General features: G+C 41.7%; 2 protein-coding genes across 4 annotated transcripts in view; both read left to right on the forward strand.

Annotated features, from left to right (window-relative positions):
• PRDM11 (PR/SET domain 11) overlaps positions 1-10,413 on the forward strand; it is a 276,782-nt gene extending 266,369 nt beyond the window's left edge. Inside the window, exon 8 of the transcript XR_012655776.1 lies at positions 10,400-10,413. The gene's annotated coding sequence lies outside the window, so the exon portion shown is untranslated. The remainder of the gene's footprint in view (positions 1-10,399) is intronic.
• Positions 1-24,692, forward strand: part of LOC116821720 (transmembrane protein 263-like) — a 342,098-nt gene that overhangs the window by 43,972 nt on the left and 273,434 nt on the right. The gene's annotated exons all lie outside the window — the stretch shown is intronic.

A 24,692-nucleotide genomic window follows, 5' to 3' on the forward strand; every position in this document is an offset into this window, starting at 1 on the left:
CCATTTCTTGGATACTGGTTTAGCAGTCTGAGGAAGAGGCTGTCAGTCAGCAGGAGGATCAGAAATGCCAATTTTAATTAAAAACCTTATTTCCAATTATGTGGCCTAGATTATACAGGGAAGAAATCTCTTCTCACTGTGTGACTGTTTCCAGTGCTGTGCTGAGCAAAATAGGTGCTGCTTTCCTTTGAATAGAAGCTGCGAACACTGCAGCACACATGATTCATCGCTAGCTTTTACTTGTTTCCAATTCAGTGGCTTTTAAAAAACACAGTTATCCATAATCTCTCTGGAAGGCTTAACCCAGAAAGCACTGAGCTCTTATTAACAATTTACTATTTAAAAAAAAAAAAGGGGGGGGGGGAGGCTCTAGCCTGTCCGATGTCAGTGGGAACATAAACCCTTTTACTGTGTACTTCTAATTACTTAAAGGGAAGAGCCCATCTTTTGTGTAGGTGACGCAGTGACAGTCAGTCTCAAAGGGGATGTGCACTAGGTGGAATAGCTCTGTCACCTCTTGCTCAGCATTCTGCTGTAGCTTCCTTGTTGAGTGCCAAGTACTGGTTCTCCTGCCTTGCATGCTCTGCTGGTTCCTTACCAGTAGATTGTAATATGGAGGTAGGTGCAATGCTGACTTCTCCAGGTTCTCTTCCTACTGCTACCTTAAACTTTCAAGGTACTGGGACCAGGTGGAAAGGCTATGAACTCTCATACTGTATTTAAGTTGATGACTAAATGGGTTTTTAACTACATAATATATGAGGATTGCTGTTCCTTTGGCCACAGTATTACTACTTTGTGGAACCAGTGAGGATCCTGGTGTGTTGCCAGCTGAGGCCATCAAACTATCAGATGTGATGGTATTTCTGTAAAACAGAAATACAGTGAGTGATTTCTTGTGATGGGTGTGACATCTGAATGATCACCAAAAGGCACCTGAATGCTTGTTTTGTTCAAATTCTTTTTTGTCTCGAATCTGCAAGTTCTCTGGAGTTTTAGAATTATTGATGGGTTAACAGAGGGCTGTCTGTCTGGCCTTTTAGTCTTTGGGACAGTGTTTTGAACCTAACTGAGGGAAATGTAATGGTCTCTTCTCTGTCTGTAATAAGGTTAACCCAGGATGCAACCACCACACATCATGGGGGTAAGGATCTCAGTTACTGCTCTGAGTCAGGATTAAAGTGAATTTAAAGACTGAATAATCCTCAAATGGTAGGATGTCATCAATGTTACAATACAGGGAATACATTTTGCAGCTTTCACCGTACCTGGCCTTTGACCAGTGTCTTCATGCTCCTGAAGCAATTAATGTAAGGCCTGTGATAAAATGTTTGGTCAAGGAACTTGCAAGAGAAGACTTTTGCATTTGCCTGTCATCCAGCCAGGTTGAAGGGTGATAGAAAAACATATAATGTTGGCAGATATATTTCATCTTGAGTGCACTGTTGAGCAATCTAGGATAACCACATGTTCTCCAGCTCTTTCCATCATTGCTGATACTAGGACAGAAATATATTGAGGATGATGTGACAGGTGAAATACTCAACAGGTAAACAATCAGGGCAGTAGAGAGAGGTCCCTTGTCTTACATACTGATCTCCAAGCCTACCTTTGATTTGTAAAGTGCAATTAAATGTAGCAAAATGAGACGGATGGATACTCACGATGCTGAATATCTACCCTCTTCTATGCTGTCCTCTGGAAAGCAAAGGAGAGGTGGAAAAACTGCCATAAAATAAACCATAGGATTGTGCTGGGGTTTCAGGTGGTCCTATATGTTGGTGAAATTAAGCAAGCTCTGTTCACAAGCTGTGGTTGTAGCAATATATGCCCGCTATACTTATTACAGAGATTCTAGGAGATGGGAAGAGAGCTTAGCTACAAGAGCCGTTACAAAAATGGCATACAATAAGAATAGATCTTTGAAGTTCTTTTAATAGAAGATGTAATTAAGCACTATCTTCTTGAAGTCATTCTTTTATTGCTGCCTGTTCCTCTTGATAACATTTCCCAGTTAAATCAAATGCTTTGCAAAAAATACAGTTATGTTGTAACTGTGCTGCTCTCTTGTTTCCTGGCATCTATGAATTGGAGACAGTGGCTGTTCGCCTTCTTATAATGAGAGCACAAGGGACGGCAGGCTTTCCAGAGTGTCTGCTCAGTCCAATATTTCATTAAGTTGCATCATAGTGACTTCAGTTTCCAGACTGTGAAGTGCATTTAATCTCATCCTGGAGGAAGGGGAATTGGAAGTTACTGTATTATATGTAAAGATAAAGTAAAATCAAAAGCTGGTCCTCCAGGGGTTGTACTGTGTTTCTGAATAATACTGTAGCACACTCCTCTGCAAATGCAGGACTTTAACGCATTTGGTTTTACTCTCTTGTCTTTCCAGTACCCTCAGTGACTAGAACAGAGCTGTCTAGCCACAAAGCACCTTTTCTCATGCATATGAGTTTCACAAGTGCAACGTGAGTAGGGAAAAGCTTAATTTCAAATGGTGACATTAAAACTACGTTTATCTTGGATAAGCTTACATAAGTGTGATGAGTAATATAGCGTTGCTCTGCTTTCTAATGTCCGTCTGTCAGCCTGATAACATTTGAGGCATTAAAATATTCCTATAATGTATAGTTGCAAATAAATCACGTAAGGAAGAAATTTTGGATATGCCAGCTAAGGTAATTGTCTAGGGGTATGTTTACATTTAACACTGTGTATGCCATAGGTATAGGTAATCCACTCATCCAAGAGGCGTTAGCTAGGTTGACAGAAGAATTCTTCCATTTACCTAGTGCTGTCGACACCGGAGATGAGATCAGTATAGCTGCATCTCTGAGTTGTGGATTTTTTTACACCAATAAGAGATGTAGATATACCAATGTAAGTTCCTAGTTTAGACCAGGCCTAGGTTAGAAATTGGTAAGGGGGGTTTCTTTCCTTAACCAAGATCCAGTATGTACTATTAATATTTCATATTTTTGATTATGCTGTTGTTAACTTCTGTTTTACTTGTGCACTCTTCTCTGAATCCAACTGTTGTAGGTGACGGTATATATTTTAGCTTGTGATGAAAGATGACCCTACTACTGACTACGTCAATACACCCTGTTTACTTGAATTCAAATAGAGAATGATGTAAGAGTGTCTTGTTAAGGATAGCGAAGGACTGGACTAAGAAGGTCAGGCCCCTAGTATGATATCAAAGTTTATTACTCTTGCAAAATTAAACCTGCCAAAGGGCAGAGAGCAAACGTTCTCACCAGACACCAGTTTTAAGGTTTTTGTTGAGAATTCCTTGTGTAGACACATGAGGGCGCTGCATGCTTAATAATGCAGCAGTTGCCAAATAATCGGTCAGTCCTGTTTCTCCCAGAGATTGCTTTGGAGAAAATGTTCTTATAAGTTGTGGTGCACGAAATCTGTGGTGTGTCAGAAGTTTTAGATACCTTGATCGCCTCCTTGGATGGGGGTGAGATCAAGTATTTAGTTCTACAAACTGCTCTGTGATACCACATAGGTGGCTTTATCAGCCCCCTCAGTTTTAGGGGATTGGTGCTAGTATGCCTAGCGGTCGTTTACCTTTTTGGCTTCATGTTACTTCCTTTTTTTTCATCTCCTTACTCTTTGATCTGGTCCATATCCTGTGTAATAAGAAAGGTCTTTAGCAAAAGGTTAATGATAGTAACTTGCATTGTATGAAGTGCTTCTTACCCTGATAGTGCGCTAAATGCTTTGCAGTATACAGCAGTTCAGAGGAGTTGACAGCACCTAGCAGTGAAGGTCAGCAGATTCTGGAGTGTAACAAGTTTGTTTTAAAGGCAGACCCCTGTTTTGCTCTGGTGACCTGTCGTACTTCTGGTGAGGTGGTGGAACTGGAGTCTTCTGCGCTGCAGGGAGGGAAGTTTAAGGGCTTTAGGCCTGCAAGGGGGTGTCAGAGCAGAAGCCCCAGGCCCCAGCAGGCACTGCTCTGCGGAGCAGGTTGTGTGTGTCTTGTGACTCTTGAACTTCTGAAGATTTTTGTATGTGGCTTGGAGGGTCAGTAAGTTTGGCCACTCCTGTCATAGATCCTGGAAGACTTACTGTTGAATAAGATGTGACAGCAGGGTCTTTCTCAAAACTTACCCTCACCTACTGTGCTGCAATATGCTGAGCACTGTTTGCTTGCTGTCACTACCTAAAAAGTGGCTGCATTTCATTAGTTCTATGTGTACCCCAGCGCCAAAATGCATTAGAGCCTTTTACAGGGGCACATGGTATGGTGCGTGAGGGATCCTTCAGGAGAAAAGTGCTACGTCAATGTGCAGTAGTGTTTATTGCTGCAGGATATAAATCACTGATATTAGGCTCTAGGACTGGATTTAAAACTATCATCTATTCCATGGATGCATGTTTAACAGCTACTGAGTTTATTGTAGAACAAAGATGTGGGGTTTAAATGTGATATTTTGATCCCACTTGCAGTACACGTGGTAGCCAAGTGTATCTAAGCATCAGGGTGTTTCCTGTGCCCTTGCAGCAGGACCTAACTCTTTCTTGGTCTGTTGGTATATGGATCAACAGGGACACTTTCACAGCTGAGTTCTTACAGCGCGTATTGGCATTGCCCACAGATTACTGTCTTTGGGTATATGTGCATAAATTTTGATGGGCTAGGCCATGTTTTTGTGGAAACTGTGGATTCTGGGTATTACCTTGAGGATCAGAGAGCTCTCAAAGGGCCAGCCACATGTTCAGTTTCAACTTTAGACCTAAATATTTAGGGCTAATGTCGGTAACTTCTGTTGGGTTCTGACCACTGCTTTATGCATTTCAACCTAGGGACTGTTGTGCATCTAGAATATTGCTGGAACCAGTCTCTCTATTTGCAGTCACTGAGACAAATTAAGTGTATGGGCTTTTCTCCTCTTCTGACCCCCAGCACTGCAGTGTCTGCACTGGAGACGAACTTTTACCAGTAGTGTCAGTAGCTACCGGTGTGGTGCTCTGCTCTTGTTTGATAATGATAAGTCGACTGTGTGCGTCTTCCCTCTGTGTGCTGCCCCGGCTCTGCGCAGATAGCTGATACAGCAAACCCTGAGAGAACCCCCAAAGACCACAGACTCTAGTAAGGTACGAAGGAACCTGAGCCAGGTATATTGTCAAACAAAGCACAGTAATAGTTTCCTATAGACTCTACAGGACATACTACAAATATGTGCCCCCCTGGCAATGGACACAGCTCAGTCAGTGGCAGGAGACCCCATTGCCCCCTAGGCTGGACAAAGATGTGCACTCCAGGACCTACTTTTGTACAGTTACAGGACAGATTACTCATCCCTACTGACGTATTGAGGTACAGCCCCTTGGCTCATCAGGGTGCTGTCTCCCCTTTGATCATGTTGTTCCAGACAAACAGATCTATCCATCATGCTGTCCTGTCTTTAAGATGCACCTGCCTGTTTCTTGTTGTGTCTGTGGAGTGTCCTTGTATCAGGCTGTCCAGGTGCCATCTTGGCACAAGTTCCTCTTGTTAGCCCTTATATGTGTGAATGCACCTGCTTCTAACAACCCTCTTCTTGCCAACTTCTGTGAGTGAGGCCTGCCTCTGGCTCACAGCCCAGCTTTTGCTTACAATGCCTGGAAGTACTTTGGTTCAGGCTTCAGGCCTCAGACTAGGCCTCTGACACAAGAGTTTGTATTTCAGGGCCTCATCTTACTACAACCAGGAGACCAAATGATCATAGCTTTAAATCGCATGCCAGGAGTGCTACAAACATGAGCCTCAATCCTGCTACCTGCAAGTTTTTTGTCTTACTTTTAAAGCATGGTATAAAAAAGTCCCTAAAGGTGACCCCTGGCATATCCAAATGGTCGTGATGTAATTCCCTGTAACAAAGTTCCTATTTGTACCGGCTCCCTGTTTCCCTTCAAGTGATCTATATTAAGACCTGTACCATAATCTTTGTTTAGCCAATCTAAAGAATTAAACCTTATTAAAATGCCTTGTGAGACTGAGTGTTTCATCCACTGCATTCAGTTAGTCTGCTACCTAACTGTTTTCAGTCATGCTCTGGCAAGTCAGTTAAGCAAAACCACATCTTTTGCTTAGCCGTACTGGGCTGCCATCAGTCAATTATGCTTTCCAAGGTTCTGTCCAACTGAATCTCTGACAATGGCATCTTTTTTGCACAGTGTATCTTAAACCAACTGGTTGGTGGTTGGCTACAGCTTCTGCCTTTTTTGTGTTTTTATGGCTAGTGGAAAACCTTTTGCCCTAAGTTATGTTCATGAAGCCCCAAGGGGGAGAAAGAGAGATTGATTTTGTCCTTAAGATAAAGGGCTGAGAATTGGGAGATCTGTAATCTGTTCCTGTTTATACCAGTGACTGACTTGTCCAAAACCACACAGTAACTTTCCCTCTCTGAAAATCAGTTTCCCCCCATCTATAAAATGAGAATAACAATTCTTACTTACCTTTGGCTTCACTACTTCCTCCCTCTTCTCACCCGCCCCGCCATCACCCCAACAGACTTCGCTGATTTCTCTGCTGTCCTCCAAAATAGTTCGTGTGTCTGCAGAGAGGGCTGACCTAGAGCATCAGCCATACCCTCCACACAGGGTCTGCCTTAACATTTTTTTGCCAGGCTTGTAAAACATTTTAACATCAGTCTAGCCTATGCACCTCCCATTGTTTTATTTTATTCCTTTTATTTTAAAGGCAGCCAAGATTTTCTTCTATGTTTCCAGGTTCCACAATGGTCAGCTGTACTTTTGCATGCTTTATTTCACTACGCTTCTTGATGAGCTCTTTTTGGTATTTTTAATTTCAGATTGCTTTTAGATTCTTGGTGTAGCACCCGCTCGCGGTTATTGCAGTAAGAGACTTATCATTGACAGCATGGACTTCCAGTTCAGCAGCCATATTACACTCGCTCCTAGAAACAGAATGAATGTTGTTTAAATTTTTGGCTTTGTTTTCTCCTTCAGCCCTACTCTTCCTTCTCCTTCTCCAGTCTCGTATGGGATAATGAGATGTTACTTTGGCTGCTCACCATCCCCCTCTCCAGCCCACACCATGTCTAGTTTTCCCCTGAAGGTGTTCATACTTTGCCCATTCTACATGTATACTCATGGTTTGCCTTCGTACAGTATTTATGGGAAGTATGCATCATCAAAATGTAAAGAAATTTCAAGTGGAAGAGCCAGTAGGATCTTCTCTTCTTTAGACAGAAAATAAATTTTTCTAGTTATTAGTAAATGGTTCTGGGAAAGAGTCTATTTAAAAAAAAAAAAAAGTACTTCTGTGTTTCGTATGGCAAGGGACCATATCTTATGCCATAATTAAAGTGACAGTTTATATTTTGTACTTTAAAATGTGTAAAATCTAAATGTGTGGATGGGATGTATATCACAAATAACAGATATTTGCACGCACACAATTTTCAAGTTAGGCACCAAAATAAATGTAACTTGATTTGTCGCATGTGCTAAGCACTCACAAGTTCTGCTGCAGTTAACAGAAGCAGCAGATGCTCAATCTCCGAAAATCAAGCTAAACGCCTGTTGCCCCCATTGACTTCAATGGAATTTGTGGGCACTTATCCATCTGTGAGAAATCAAATGGCTTTTATTTAGATGCCCAAATATGGATTTAGTTGCTTAATTTTAGATACCCAGGTATGAAGGGTATGGGACGGGCAATATGTATTGTTTTCATCACAAAGATTTTTTGCAAATGGAAATGCCCAAGGTTCATTCCATCCACCTCTTCAGATGCAGCCACCTCTGGTATGAATGAGCACAACTTTTTAATAGCTGCAGCAATAACACTCCTCAACAGTTTATTCTTCCTAATCTAATTTTAGGGAAGTCAGATTAAATAACTTGATCTAGTGTTTATCTTGGACACTAGGATTAATATTACCCTTGTTTTTGTTTTTGTTCTTTTAAATACCAAATAAGTATTAGTGACTACAAGTGGCCAGGGCCTCTTGCCTTTCTCTCTTCCCTGCGCTTTTGCATTATCTAAAAGAAGACACCTCTGCCACTTTGGTGCTGCTTGAGACCAGCGTGGCATGTAGGTTTGGTATAGAGTTGGAGGGAAGTACACCACCTTCTGAGTCATCTGCAGCACTTTTTGCAGTACCCTGGGTTTTTATTGGTGGTCTCCAATACTGACCTGACCTCTGCTTACCTTATGGAATCCTAACAAAATCAGGCCAAAAGAACACTGAGAAAAATGGTAATGAAAAGTCATTTGGTTTTCACACTGCTAAATACGCTTATAAAACAATAGAATTTTTGTAAAAGACCTGTAAAAAGTAGTTTAATGTTAGATCTTACCCTCGTAGTGTAACATTTCATGAATTGTGGCATAGTCTCCCAAAGAAAGACATGGAAGCAACATCACTTGAGACATTTAAAAACAAATTCTACAGTGCATTAGAAAATATAATGTAGGGTGCAACCTTGCACTAGCAACTAGATGGCAATGTAATAAAGCTTTTATCCATCTCTGCTTTCTTTGAATCTCTGACTGCTAATAGGAATAAGATGTTTTTCTAATGATATGTGGAGGATGCTCTAAAAGCATATTAGTGGCCTTCTCTGAGCTAACATTTTGGAATTGTCCTCTCCTATCCACTCCGTTTCCCACACTTTGCCTGCCTGTTTCTGTTTGCTATGAGACATGTTAGCCAATTCTGAGTTCTTAATATTCCCCTCTGCCTAGTGGAATGTGTACTCTTACTGTCACTAACATACTTAATATTTGTAGTCGTCGTTACCTGAAATCTGAAACTCAACATGGGGATTATCTGTCTCCTGTCACAAAAATTTTTGGTTGTTTATATTTTTGTATTTTGCTTGGCACTGAATTAATGCCTGCATACTCTACAGAGCATGCAGAAAGCAAATGAGGTCAGAATTGTTTTCTTGCCCTGTATAAACTGATTTTAATATGAAATTTAAAGATTAAAATGGTCATACCAGACACTCCTGGCCTGTAACAAGGGCCAGGATCTGGGATTCTTAAATCAATATTGCAGCAGGTTGGAAATTAGCTTTCAAGTGGAAGAAGAACTTGATCATTTAGAATTGTCATTACTTTCCAGCACCAGTGAGTGACCTGCAGCTTGAGAGGTAATCTATAGAAGTGTAGTCACTCCAAAGGATGGGCAACTGATCAGCAGTTTATAATGTGTCTGTGTAAACCTGTCACTAAAATAGCTAGTTAGTATCTATCAAGAATCTGCTAGAGAGAAACAAGTGTTCATATTGACTACTACTAGTTTCATTTTTCTGACAACTGAACTTTTATCATAAAAAATGCAATTGACCCATGGTAAGGTTAAACACCAATGTTACTGTTTGTACTCTTTATACTTTGGCTATTTTCTTGTTTCTTCCTGATCTGCATTTATCTTCCAGAGAGTTCCTGCATTTCTTGGCTCCAAACACACCATCATTATGTCTTATTGTCTAAATAATTATATTTGGTTAAGCCACCCGTTGGTATGTAGAGGGATATGGGACTACAGTTGAATAGAATGTGTAAGGAACCACCTACTTAATTATATTAAATACCAAAAAAAAAATCCCACCCCGTACTGACTAAATGTTAAGACCACACTGTTAAAATCAGGACACTGGGAAATGCAAAGTAGGGTTCCAATTTAACACCATCGTTGGCTGTCCTGCTTGTACTGTGCGTTTTATAGCCTGAAGTTATGTTACAATATTGCAGGTTTTTCCATTTAACACTTTGGTGGGTGTTTTACTTTAAATAACAAATACGAAAAAAATCAGAGCACTTAGTGGTGAAGCGTATAAGTGTCTTGATCCAGAGCTATCAAGCTTTTGGACCTCACGTGGTCTTACAGTGGAGTCTCTCTGTAATAATTTTTCAGATTTGAAAAACATCTTATGTTTTCCATGGAGAATAATTTATTTAGGAGCATACATAGGGTATAATGGGATGTGATTAAAAAAGGGAAATGGCTATATATCAGTGAATATGTCTTGCCTATGAGATCGATTGGGCTGTGGTACATCATCATAAGAGAATAATAGAAGCCTCATCACTTGGGAAGGTAATTGAGAATGTGGTGATAAGTCAAATCCAGCTACACTTAACTTCCTCAGATTTCTTTGCTCCATATCATTGTGAACTGAGACCAGAACATGGAACAGAGGCTGTATGAGCAGAGTTTATTTAAAGATGTCATACAGTTATCTCTTTGGGTATGTCTGCACTGCAATGTAAGCACTGGATTAGTGGGATTCAAATCTGTGAATCCTGGGTTTGTAAGCCCAGGGCTAGATTGTCCACATTTTTCAGTGACCTTCAGTTAAGAATTTCTGGACCTGGGCCCCAGACCCAGGCTCCAGTGTCCGCAAAGCAGTACGCAGACCTGAGTCAAGTATCAGAGGAGTTGCCGTGTTAGTCTGTATCCACAAAACCAATGAGGAGACTGGTGGCACCTTGAAGACTAATAGATTTACTCGGACGCAAGCTTTTGTAGTTAAAAAACCCACTTCTTCAGATGATGGAGTGAAAAATACAGATATTTGGTATTGACATCTCTTCATCAATTATCCACATCCACCCTGGCTGAATTGGTCTTGTCAACACTGGTTCTCCACTTGTAAGGTAAGTCCCTTCTCTTCATGTGTCAGTATATTTATGCCTGAATCTGTAATTTTCACTCTATGCATCTGAAGAAGTGGGTGCTTTACCCACGAAAGCTTATGCCCAAATAAATCTGTTAGTCTTTAAGGTGCCACCACACCAGAGTCAAACTGATGTTTCCTAAGCTTGCTAGCACCCTCCCCAACAATACCGATATGGAAGACTCGAACTGGCTGATGCCGCTCATGACTCTCAGTATAGGTGCTGATGCCTCCTGTGTACACCGGTGCTTCTGAAGCAGAGTGACAAGCATGTGTGGACCTGTCATGACCAGCAGTGGGTCCAGAACTTCTGCATGAAAAAAGCTACATTTCTGGAGCTTTGTAAGCTGCTTTCTCTGACCCTTCAGCATCATGATGCATGTATGAGAGTAGCCATACTGGTCCAGAAGCAGGTTGCTATCACCGTCTGAAAGCTGGCTACTGCAGACTGCTCCAGTCTGCTGCTAATCAGTTTGGCATTGAAAGGCAACTGTCCATAAAGTGTAGCAGAGTTTTCTGAGGCAGTGAGGTGTATGATTTACCTAAAGTTGCTGTGCATAAATGATATCTCTGAAGTAATTGCTGGCTTTGAGAGAGTGGGGTTTCCAAAGTTTGCCAGGGTCATTGCCGGGACTCATGCCCATAGTTTGCCCTCCTCAAGGACATATACATAAACTGCAAAGGGTACCTGTGACACTCTTTATGCCAAAGTAGCACTATGGAACCCCCATATTTGCCATGGTGATATGATTATGATATTTTTTGTACAAAGTATGCCTTGTGAGATATCATTTTAAGTCTTTGTTTATTGAACATTAATATCCTGTTTGGACTGTATGTACTATCATTGAATGTGAAGTGTTACTATATGTGTTACTGAAATATGATGTGAGGTTAGAAACACCAACCACCAGCCTTCCAGTTACAACTTTTGCCTTGATTTGTGAAACCATATCCTGATCTCAGAGGACCTGATGAAATAAAGTTTAATAACACTCTCAGCAGGTATAGAATGGTGGTTGAATGTGTTTTTTGGTGGACTGAAATCCCATTGGTGCTGTTTACATACCAGTTTTTGGATTCCAGTGTCATCAATGCTGTCCACGTTATTGTGGTTTGCTGCGCTCACAGTCATTGTGAAGCCAAAGGTGAGCCATTTCCCCCACTGAATGGACTTATTCAACAATCCATTACTGTCATTGGTACACTCAACCAGAAAGTGAACCTATCACACTTGGAGCAGGAGGCACCCATGCAACAGGCACCCATGCATGGGCCAATAGAAGAGGGAGACTAGTATGTGTATGAATGTTATGTAGAATGATTACAGTAAATGAGGTACTGTCACATCATACAGTGAAGTGGGGGAGTAGTTAAGTATTTTAGTTATGGATGAGAGGATAGCTTATGAACTGGGGGTGAGGATTGATGTGCATTGTACTTATTGGGAACATGACTGTTTATGAAATGGGGAGAGGGGCATGTGACAAGAACTATGGATTGATGTAAATAAAAATGTACTGAGAAATTGGGTACAACTTTAGTAGTCCCTTATGCGTTTATTATTTGAAATGTGCATTGTATGATGTGATGCAGTGATGGTAATACTTTCTTAATCAAATAAAAGTCTTTATTTTTTTCAGCATGGATGTATTGTTGTACATAAAATATATTAAACCATTGCCAGGCAAGCCAGCTGCCATTAGCACACCAAAACACCAGTAATAAACCAACACCAAAACCATTATTGAAATAGTGTATAAACTGAACATTTAACAGTGCAAACACTGACCAGTACCAAGAAATGAAGACCCTAATATTGCATATTCCCTGGGCCCCTCTTCTCCTTTCCCTTTCTTGCATGTTTAGAATGCACTTGGCACCTCTGGACAGGGTGAAGGCCTGCAGGTGGTACAATTGTACTGCCGGCTAGTGTTGCATGGGCCAGCCAACTATGGAATTTTCCACAGTATTTCTGGTCTGCAGCACATGGTACCATGGAGGGGACTCAGGACATAATGTGGGTACAGTAGGAGCCTGTACTCTTGCAGCCAGAAGTACAAGCAGCCTCTCAAACAGGTCTTTATGCTGTGTTCTGTCTTCTTCCCTCAGCCATCTTCTTCCTTGTTCCTGCTCCATAAACTGTGCTGCATGCCTCTCCTTGTACATTGCAGTTCTGTCCTGTCACTCTGTAGCCTGTCTGTGCCTTTCCACTTGCCATGAAACCTTCTCCATTCTGTCCAGAATGTCCACCATAAATTCATCATAGAAACACTTCCTCTTGGACTAGTCTGTGACAGTTCTGAATCCCAGGGACCTGCTGGAGTGTGCCCGTGCTGCACAGGTGGAGGGACGAGCAACGGTTGAAGGACCTAAAAGCAGACATCAAGGAGTGCATTATCGTCTCAGTACTTCAAAACAGGTTCAGGGCATCTGCAGAGAAAAGTGCCTTGTATAATCTCAAGGCCAAAAACATGATACTTTGTAAAATCGAGCTTCAGTTGATTGTGAGTGGAACACTTCAGTTCCCAGAAGGTCCATGGACACAACTGAGTTAATCACAGTGAAAAGAGTGCACAAACAATGGTAAGTTTAAAATTTACAATTGCTTTTCATTTTAAAAAGTGCAGACTGCCTTGCGGGGAGTGAGAGGGGTGCCTTACTGCCTAAGCTGTCTCTGCACTTTCCAGACATTCCATGTTCTGGAGGACATAACCATTCAGGGGGGTTCTGAATAGCAAAGGGACATTTTATTTCAACCTACTGGTGGCACGTCAGCTGTGTATGCCACAGAGGGTTTCAAACTTTTGATGTCTAAGCAGAACATGTACAAGTGGAGCAGGCTGGTGACCTACAAAGGTGGCCCAGAAAATACATTCTTCCCTGAAATTTGACTGCCTATCTGCAGTTTCTTGTATGGGAACAGTTTGTGGCTGTCAGCGCCCGCAATTGGGTCAAGATTCATTGGGGGATCAACAGGATTCTGTGTTAGCATCCACATGGATTACTGCCTCCCTATGACTCCCTATGCAGCCTGTTCTGAAGGCATCCTGTGAACTATGTATAAACACATGATAATATCTACTCTCAATTCCCAGCACACTTGTGTACTACATGCAGCCAACCCCTGAGCTGTACTTTGGACATGGATTTCATCACCCTCAGACTACAAGTAACCTCTCCTAGTGCCGTATAGAATTTACTGTTTCCAGGCAGCCCAATATGCTGTGGCATGCCTGATTTGTATGCCATGGTGTATTAAAAGGGAAGGCAACATAAGGTTCATACTTGGCACATCTTCAAGAATTTTCAAGTTTCTAGACAAACTAACATGGCTGCTACTCTGAAACAAGTTTCTAGTAAAATTTTAATTTTAAAAGCATGTTTCACTGTTTTTGCTTCCCGGTGTCCATTTTGAATTTGATGTGGTTGGGGTGACATGAAGGCACTGGCATGCAATCCACTATTAAAGGATACATGCTACTGCCTGCAGTTTGTAATTCATTTTGTATTGGGTTTTGAACCAGAAATTCCTCCCATTTCTATATTAACAAACATGGAGCCAGAAACTTACCAGGCTCTGGAGCTACTTCTGCCTCTTGTGTTTCTGCTGCCAGTTCTGCGTGTTGGCTGCTCCTCCAAGGGGGCAGGAAAAGACTCTTCCAAGTAGGGACTCAGGATGTGCTGTAGCTGTTCCAGTGGCAAAGCTTCCATGGGGACCAGCATGAGCACAAGTCACTTTGGCATCCCTAATCTGGCGCTTGCCGGCTTCCCTCTGATACTGCATTGGATTCTGGGGTCAGAAGGTCACCATTGTGGACCAGACTGTTGTGAAGCACTGGTAGCTCAATGCTCAGCTCGGTACCAGCACCTGGTCAAACTGCTTCTAAAAGAGACATGATAACAGAGAGGTCCCAGAGATGTGGTTCTCAACCCTGCTTTCTTGAGCTGCTTAATCCACTCCTTGCACTGGTCACCAGTCCCGTGAATCCCCACACTTCCAGCTTTTTTGCTATTTCTTGGTATGCACGGTCACTCCTGGAACTCTTGCTGAAGCTCTACTGTTTGCTCACCTTAGTGATTAACCAAAATCTCTCTGTACTCCTGTGATCTATTAGTAGCGCACTTGGAAAAGGACTCCTTATCAGTAGCCATCACAAATGCAGAAGGAAGTTCAGTCTGCTTGCAGCAGAATAAATAAATTCTGCTCAGCAGAATAAATAAAATGGAAGGGTTAAATGCTGAGCAGCTGTACTTGTACCAGGGGGCCACTTCCACTTCCTGGGAGTCCTGGAATAGAAAGGAGAAGGAACACCGACCCAAGGGATTGTGGGATAGTGTTAGAGGACTTCCAGGACTTGAGTCTGGGGAATCTGAGCCCAAACTGTGTCCACACTTCAAAAGAATGGAGTTTTCACCTGAGTCCTTATGGGACTTGGGCTTGAAACTCTGACCCCCTCCCCACAGGGGATCCTGGAGGACTTGCTGGCCAGAGTCGGGCAGAATTGAGTGTAGATGGAAGTAGGGGTTGGGCTTGAGCCTGAAGCTGAGCCCAGGCTTATATTGCAGTGTAGACATAGCCTTTGTAATGAGGAACAAGACTGCGGGGTCCATGCTTATTTCCTTAAATATCTGAATGGCTTTGCTGCATCCACAGTAGTTTAAAATCAGCTGAAAAATGCTTCCTGTCACAACCCAAGTTAGTATTCTCCATATCTGATGTCAAAGCTTTCTCAGATGTTGACCTTGGCTTTGTAAATTGTTTCCATTGGACCAAGTCCAGCCACCTTCCGTGTGATTGCAAGACATTTCCCAGCATGATCATGTGTTCTATAAAACTAATATTTAAATCTAGATTGGGAACAGTTGAAAATGTGCTCAGGGAGTGGAGGATCAGTCGGGATATTTTTCTTTTTGTCCATCTCCATAGCTAACATCTGTAACTTTCCAGTTCATTGGTCTAATTAAGAAATGATAACTGGGAATATTTGCTTTACGTGGTCTATGTAGACAAGATGCTCTTGACAAAATCAGGGACTGCAAAAGTCAGGTTCTGACTGCGTTGTCCACATAGAATGCTTCACAGTAATTCCATTTGGTGCTGTGTGGGTTAGCGTTCTAAAGAGCAGATACAGACATTTCCTGTGAGTGTAGTGTTCACAGTGAGCTCTCTGATGGGAAAGCTATCCAATAATGGGAATTTTCCATTCTTCTATCTCTTCTTAATTTTCGTTTGCTATGCTCTTATTGCAGATAGTCCTGCAGAGGGCTGCAGAGGGCCAAAGTAGACATTAATCAGAGTATTAAACTGTGCTTAAACCTGTGATGACAGTTAAGATTAGAATAATAGATTGGCAATTTTTTTATATCATCGAGATTACATTTGCTGATTCCCTGAGTTTAAATTCCAAGACATTCAGAATCTTTTTTTTTTCCATGTCATAATTCATTCATTTCAAAGACAAAATTTGAAAAGGTTGTAAAGGGATTTTTTCCCCAGTTCTCCATCCTTTCTTAATTTCAGTTTCTGCTCTCCTTTTTTCCTCCTTTTCTTTCTCTCTCTCTCGTCAGGGTTCTGGTGTACAGCTCATTCCAAAATTATCACCCACATGTGGAGCATGATTAAATGGGGGGTGTGTGTGTATAAGACAATGTCTGAAGAATGAGGGACTGTTGAATGCATGGTATTAATTCATTGGCATGGAAACAAACAGTTGTGGCCTTCAGTTACATTTTTACATCACCCACTGTAATTAGGTCCCACACTCATCACAAAACAACACTGAGCCAGTTCAGTAGGCCCCCACAGTGCAACTTAAAGCAAAATATGTCCTCTAGACTGTGTTCAAACACCACATGCAAGGTTTCAAATACAAAAATAATGCTGTCCAGAGTTGTGAATTATAATAGATCTGATCTTGCAGGGAGCTGAGTGCCCTCAACTGCTATGTCTCAGTGCGAACTGAAGGTACTCAATGTCTCCTGATAGGGGAGGGCATTGCTGCAGCTGCCTGCCTGCCTCCCCTCCTGACCACCACCACTCTGAAAGGCTGTGGAGGTAGACAGCTCTGGTGCATGGCCCTATGGCTGTAGTGGGGCTTCCTTGGTTTTGACAGCTCTGTAATAGTGTGAGCTGAATGGTCTCTGAGCCTGCCCAGCAAGCTGATCTCAAACAACAAGGTCAATGCTTCTGACAGCTGCAAGTGGGAGAATAATCTGTTAAAGAGCTGCTGACACCTCATGGAGGAATGAAAAACGGGCCTCTTTACAAGCAGTTCTGCTTGCATTGTATACAATATATTTTCGTATCCCTCCCTTATCCACAAAACTTCTGTGTTCACCTCCTCATTCCAAAAGTGAAATCCTACTCTTCTGTCTGGCATGATCCTTTCCAGAGCCACAAGTTGTGCTCTCACTGATAGAGGAATGTGAGTGGAGTGGAGCAAAAGCAGCTGGAGAAAATGAACTGTTGAGAGAAACCCTTTCCTCATGTTGATGTCTTCATGAGTTTTATGTCCAGAGAGATGAAATACAGAAGATATGTAATACACAACACAAGCAGAACTATTTTTCAATAGCGAGAGTCTTTCATGTCATGTCAGCAGCTCTTTAAAAGGTACAGTGAAGCCCCAGGGTATTTTAAACTTTATTATTAGTGCTAAATAATCAATTCTTTTTGCCAGCCCCTACATTTTCTCCCTGGTATGCAAGTGTTTCAGAAAATGGTATGGTGAAATGAGGACTCTGGGAGGCTACAGTTTGCAAAAGCATGTGTGGCTGGGAGTCCCAGAGGAAGATCTTGTTGATTTCCATTACTAGAGGAAAGCTGTCAAGCTTGCTCTGAGACCATCAGTTGGTTTGGAGAGGAAGACTCTGCCCGCCCACCCACTCAAGTTTGTGCTGAGCAAAGCCCTCAAGCAAAAATGCTGCTCCCTGCTGTGTTACCTTTTGTCTCTTTACTCATTATTCCAGTTTTCAGTGTGGTAAAAAGCTGACAAGAAAATGGAGTCTTCGGCCTCACTTGGAATACCTAGGATGTGTTTGCTCAAATGTAACAGACACAGTGGAAGGGTCAGGCATTCAAATGCAGAGCAACTCCAGCTGTGGACACTGCTTCTGTTTCTAAAAATTGTCATCAGGTACGTCCTTTCAGGTTTTCATTGCTTCAGACACAACCATCAATAGACCATTGTTGGGCTTCTCACAGGCCAAGCAGTTTGGACACCCATGACTTTCACACTCCTTTTTAAAACAGGTTTTCCATTTATTGTACTAAAATCTGTCTTCTGTTTGTAACAGACGCTACTGCTCTTTTGGATTTCAGACTTTGCTTCTCTTTAAGTTACCCTGCTCCGAAGAAGAAAAACTGCTGTCAAAATGTAAAGTAATAAATATCTGTAAAGCTGAATGGCTGGTGGGGGTGGGGGGTAAGGGAGACAAGGAGAGGGAAGAGAAAGGTAAACTGACCCTGGTCATGATTTCAGCAGGAATGTAATAACATTAAATGAAGTTCTGTCCCAGCACACACTGAAGACATCCTGACCTTAATTACCTCTGATTTATTCATCATGGAAATGGGTTTCATCTCTTTTCCGTCCTTTGACTGACAGGCAGGAGTAATTTCTCTGGCAGTACAGATGAGTACGCTGTGGTAGACTCCGTTTGCCACATTGACAGGAGCAGAGTGCCATCAACCACAGAGTTAGTCAGAGAAATATTTTCCTTTTCAATCTTGAACTCTAACATGAACATGATATATGTGTACCAGTGGGACTAGGAGGAAGGTCACTAAATGGTGTGAAACTGAGACACACGTCCCCTTCACTGGTTTATACGTTCTCAAATGTACAAAGAGATTAATAAAAAAGTCAAACAGCAATTTTCGCTTTTTCTAAATCATTACTGATTTTTAAAACAAAATTATAGCTAGGCAATGAAAAACAAGCAAACTTTTTATATACACAGAGAGAGAGAGAGAGAATGGGGCTTTTTCTTGCACATCTGTGTTCTTCTTTGCACAGTTGCACAGTCAACTTGTGGAACTCCTTACCTGAGGAGGTTGTGAAGGTTAGGACTATAACAGTGTTTAAAAGAGAACTGGATAAATTCAGGGTGGTGAAGTCCATAAATGGCTATTAGCCAGGGTGGGTAACGAATGGTGTCCCTAGCCTTTGTTCATCAGAGGATGGAGATGGATGGCAGGAGAGAGATCACTTGATCATTGCCTGTTAGGTTCACTCCCTCTGGGACACCTGGCATTGGCCACTGTCGGTAGACAGATACTGGGCTAGATGGACCTTTGGTCTGACCCAGTACAGCGTTCTTATGTTCTTTAGATAAGAGAGTCTTCCCTGTCACATGAAATTCTTCAGTTTTGTCATTACTCATATAAACACGATGGTCATATGAAGCAATTTCTGCCATGTCAAAATACCGTTTTCTAAAGAAGTGGGATATAAGAGCTTTTCCATCTTATGGACCAGTCTTTGCACAATTAAAAGCAATTGTAATTTGTTTTTTTAAATATACTGTATTCAGTTTAATTGAAGAAAATTCATGTTGCAAAAATAGTTGACTCATCTGACTGTTTATGCCTGTGATGGGGCAGAGATGCCCCCATGCCTGCTCTGATGGGGTTAAGGAAGCTGACAGGCTCCCCACTGGCAATGATAGGATTAGGAAAAGCCTGTGGACCCAGTTGGCCCTGCCCCACTATACCTGCAACCAGTGTCAAGTGTGAAGAGGGGAGGTAAAAGGAGAGGGCCTAACTTAGTCCAGAGCAGACCAGGAAGGAGGTCAGAGCTCTGCTTCTCTTGGTGGGAAAGAAACCTGATTGCAGCCCTGAGACAGAGCTCACCTGCCAGCTGGACAAACCCTCTTGGAAGGAACACCACATCCTGGGAATGGAAGTGGCAGAAGCACCGGCTGTTTTGAAAACAAGCCTTGAGGAGAAGGGCCAGGCCTCACCGAAGGTTTGTGGAACAGCCCTGGTTTTGAGTTTGTTTGGTTTTATTTCTGATTACATTTGAAGCTTAAATGCCCCAATGGGTAGGACTGAGGGGTATTTTGATTAGAGGGCCAAAACACCATCATACTGCATCTCCTGGGACAGAGACATGCCAGCAGAGACCCACAGCTGGGTGAGCTGTGTTTAGAAGGGCCACAAGCCTTAGCTACAATGTGTGCGCTCTCTCTCTCTCTCCCCCTCTCTCTCTCTAATATAATATATAAAAAATTCTTTTTTAACAAAATGCCAAATTAACTTGTGGAACTTGCTGCCACAAGATATCGTCGGGAAGAATAGAGAGCTTATCGGGACTCAAAGATTAGAAATGGGGCCAAGGGGAATGAGAACATCCACAGCTGGAAATCTTAAAGAGCTTATAAACCCTTAGTCTTCATGTCACAAACTAACCACTTACTGCTTGGGGTTACGGGAAACATTTTGAGGCAAGGATCATCTACTACTTTGTGTCTGTACCGTGCCTATCCCAGTGGGGGCCCATTCTTGATTGGCCCTTATGCACTTCCATAATAAACGTGATTCCCCTATGGCAGGCTAGTTCAGAATTATTCAGTCTGAGGATTATTTCATCATCTTATGCGGGAATTAAACAAAACATTGTTTCTAGCTCTTGTGGTTGCAAAGAAAACCTTGAAAATGTGAACTATCTGCTGATGCAGCGACATCTGCTCAAGTCTCCAAACAGCCTGAAACAGGCTCTGACCTGCGCTCTTCATCCTAGTTGGGTGCTAACTCTGAACCCTAATGATTGTAATAAAAAATGTTGTCATTAACTATGTTATTGCTGATCATTTTAGCAGAAACGTATAATGTATGCATATATCTGACAAAACCAAAACTACCTCTCCTGTCTGCTTGAGTGTCAAAAATCCCAACAATCCCTCTGCTCAACTGCCAAAGCCTCCAGCTTCCCCCTGACAACTTCTGCTATGCACTGTGAGTAGAAAAATCTCTGGCACAATGAAAACTGAACGTGGGGACAGGATAGAATAGATTGAATTTAATATAATAAGTAAGATGGGGCATCTGCTCTGCCTATATTATTCATGTTCATGTTTTAATTAAATAAAAACCTCCATTTATTAATGTAAATGAGGCTGCCACTGCACTTCTACCTGAGCTCTACAGAATTCAGGAATCCTGCTGCAGAATTTAGAATTTGCTTGCTATGGAATATGCGGGGTCTTGGATATTCATTGATAATTTCATCACAAAAGGTCAGCATACGCAGGTGGGGAGCCAGTGTGCTAGTCAGGATAAGATGACATCATTCTTTCACATAATTTCATTTGTCACTCATGGATTTCTAACGATTTTTTTAATTGTCTGCTCTCTCCCTCAAAAACACAGTTTGCTACTGACCCTTTGCTTTCACAAGCATGTGCACTTGACCCCCAGCAAGTCCAGCAAATGTTACTGTGTGTTATAGGATCTATGAAGTTGTTAATCAACTAGGAAACCATAGAAGATTTTGCAACAGATGAGTTCTTTTGATGGTTCAACAGCCAAAAAGAATGACTCCAAAGAAGCAAAATGATAGCCATAACAGAAAGTGAATCACCTTTTCCTGCAGAGCAATTGCCTTTATAATGGAGATTCCATCTAATACAGGGGTCGGCAACCTCTGGCACGCGGCTTGCCAGGGTAAGTACCCTGGCGGGCCGGGCCAGTTTGTTTACCTGCTTCATCGGCAGGTCCGGCCAGTCGCAGCTCCCACTGGCCGCAGTCCGCCGTCCCAGGCCAATGGGGGCAACGAGAAGCCGTGGCCCACACATACCTCGCCCGTACCTTTTTCCACCGTCCCCATTGGCCAGGGATGGCCAACCGCGGCCAGTGGGAGCTGCGATAGACCGAACCTGCGGATGCAGCAGGTAAACAAACTGGCCTGGCCCACCAGGGTGCTTACCCTGGCGAGCTGCGTCCCAGAGGTTGCTGACCCCTGCTCTAATACCTGCTACACTTCTCTCTTTTTCCCCTCTGTCTTCCTCTGGTAATGGCTGCTGTAAATCTAGCACCAGAATAATTGCTGGACGTACCATCATTCTCACCAGCTTCAGTCTCTTGTTGCTAGGCCAGAAATGATCCAGTTTGCATTGATTTTTCTCTTCCATCTGTAGGGAGTTCACTGTACAGCCGAGAGATGTAATGCCAGGTACTATAGTGATTTTCTCATCTTTAATATGTTTAATTCATTGGGGTATTTAATTTTCAAGCTTGACACTAAATTTAATAAGTTAAATAATTCTTTTTAAAAAATGTCTTAATGAAACAGTTTCATGCTGCTATTCAAACACAGCTCTTCAGCCTATCTCTGCAATGCTGCTGTGCTGTTGCTTAGCTTGTGCGTTAAAACTGTAATAGCCTATGTGACACTGTGACGCTCCCAGTGCTTAAAATTCTGAGTTCTGTTTCAAGGGTGAAATTCTATTTGTAAACAAATGAGTGCCTCTGATATTAATGAGACACCAAGCTCTGTAGTGTTTTCCATCTGACATGGGTAATGAATGTATTGTTAATGGGATGTTGACACCCCTCCCATCCTATTGCTTCTGAAAAGCCCTGAACGATCTTTTGAAATCACCTTGGGAATATTAAATCCTCACTAAACACAATATTTATTCCTCAGTTTGTTTGAGGTGAGGTTTTTTTGCCTGTATTTCTTGGGTATTTCTGCATCATCAAATATCAGGGCATCTGGAGTATCTGCTGGCTCTTTCAAGCCTGTAAGTAATAACCTGATGCTATTTTTCATTAAAGGGAAAAGAAAAATCTATTTGATTTTCAAAAACTAAGCACAGCAGTAAAACCCAAGTGTTCATTGGGGGCTCAGAATCCCAAAGACACTTTCTTTAAAAAGAGAGATATCAGACCTGTTTTTATATTTAAAAAAATAGCCTAAATGTTTCTGGGTCACTTCTGCCATGTTGGCTAAATATCTAGTCCTACAAGATCCAGGTGTCCAAATGGCACTGGTGCCCAACTTGCTTGCCAAGATTTGGTATATCCAAACTCCTCTTTACTCTACCCCATCTATGTATTTCACGTGATTGTTGGAAACTGACATCTGAGTCAGTGAAGTGAGGCCTCCTTTTTACGGCTCTCCATGAAGAAATTTCCGGGTGATGGGTTGGGTCAGAGCTATATATCATTGAACTGTCTGTCAAATTCCTTTCTTTCCTTTAACTCTTTCAGTACTGGGAATTCAGAGAACCCCTTTCCATAAGCCATCTCTGTACCTCTATTTGTTTGGTGTCTGTTAGCATGTCCACCTGCCACTTACAGCTGGACTCACTGTCCTAAATTGGAATGTATTAAAAGAGAAATCACCAGTTTAAAAAAAAAAAAAAACTTGCCTGAGGAATGATTCCTCTTGTTTTAAAAATATTTGGTAGCTGGAATGAGGTACTTAAAGAATGGAAACGATATAAAGTAGAATGAAATGCAGACATTTAGAGACCAAATTGCAATATTGCTTTACAGCTTGCCTGTTAAAATGACTTTTTGCATTGGCTTTTCTTTAAAATAAAGGCAATGTAGCATTTAGCTTTCAATTAGGTATACCAGCTCTCTTTTCTCCAAGATTATTACTCAGAAATTCTAATGGAAACTGAATCCAAGATCTGCTTTCATCTATTTTCTAGAACAAATATGTCCTAAGTGGAACAGACTTGTGTTTCATTGGCTAGGATAGCATTCAAACTACAGTATAATCTTCAATGCTGGATCTATCAGCAACATCAGAGGAAACAGAATGGTGCTCACACTTACCATGGAGATGGATGTAGTATCAGGACCTGACTGGAATGGAATAGATTTGGTCAAGGCTCCATCAAACCACTGAAGCAAACTTCTGTAAAGTGTAATAACTCCTATCAAGGAGATAATTTTGACCTATTGATTTGTGCACAACCCACAGCAATGCTTGAAGTTAGATTGCAAGCTACTGTTATGGAGCTACTGGTGTCTCCTGGAAAACCTTGGAAAAATTCTGGAGTACATAGATAAAAAATAAGTCCGCTTTTATTTTGTAAGTATCATATTTGCTTGCAAACAGTATCTTTGAGTTCATCTGTTTTGCCTGTAACGTGCTGCTCATTCCGCTGTGCACTAGGATCATCCTTTTCACAGCAACCCGACTGTGATGTCTGAAACAGAATGGACTTCAGTTTAGGAATAAAATGTAGGAGCTGATGAACTCTCAAAAACAGATCTGTCTTCACCAAGAACAAGGGAAAATAAATACTGAATATCTATATTGTCTTCTGTTAAATTAGTGCCTAGTGTTTAAGTGAAATACATTAATTGTGGAAACTTTTCTCAGCCCTCTCATTAGGGAGTCAATGGAGAACTTATATAATGCTCCGGGGGGAAGAAACTGATAGACATCATTCCTGTAGATGACTGTGGCATAGTTGTAATAGTCTTAAAGAAAACTGCCCATCTCTCAAATTTATTCTTTCTACAAGAGTCAAGTCAGAATTTTAGAGCTTCAAGGAGAACCCCTTAGCATATGACTATAATTTCCAGATTATTTTTTTAGTCAGATGTACCACATTAATATGTCTGTCAGTCTCCATACCTTCAGTGTGAACATTAAAACTATGTGTTGGCTATCTAACTTTGTTTTCCAACCGATGGATCGTATGATGAATTTCCTTGTTAAAGGACATATGGGATCTCTGGAAAGTCTCTGTACAAAGAATGTAAAACATTTCCAAAATGGCTAAGAGAAGACATTCCATCTCGCCTTATAAGCAACCATGTAATACTCGGACATGTTTACAACTTTTATACAAAGATAATGGCTTTCATTGTAGACATTTGACTTGCTATGTCATTAGCAGTTTGTGGGGACAAAATATTATCTCTGCCTCATGATAGAAAATGTTACTCTGTTCCTTACTAGCTATTGGGCTGTTTTTTAAAAAAGTAAAAAAAGGTCTGATAAGGTAAAATTATTTTTCCCTTTTGAAAATCTCTTCTAAACCTGATTTATCCTAACTTAACTGGGACG

This window comes from Chelonoidis abingdonii, chromosome 4 (genome assembly GCF_003597395.2).
Source record: "Chelonoidis abingdonii isolate Lonesome George chromosome 4, CheloAbing_2.0, whole genome shotgun sequence".
Classification (NCBI taxonomy): Eukaryota; Metazoa; Chordata; order Testudines; family Testudinidae; genus Chelonoidis; species Chelonoidis abingdonii.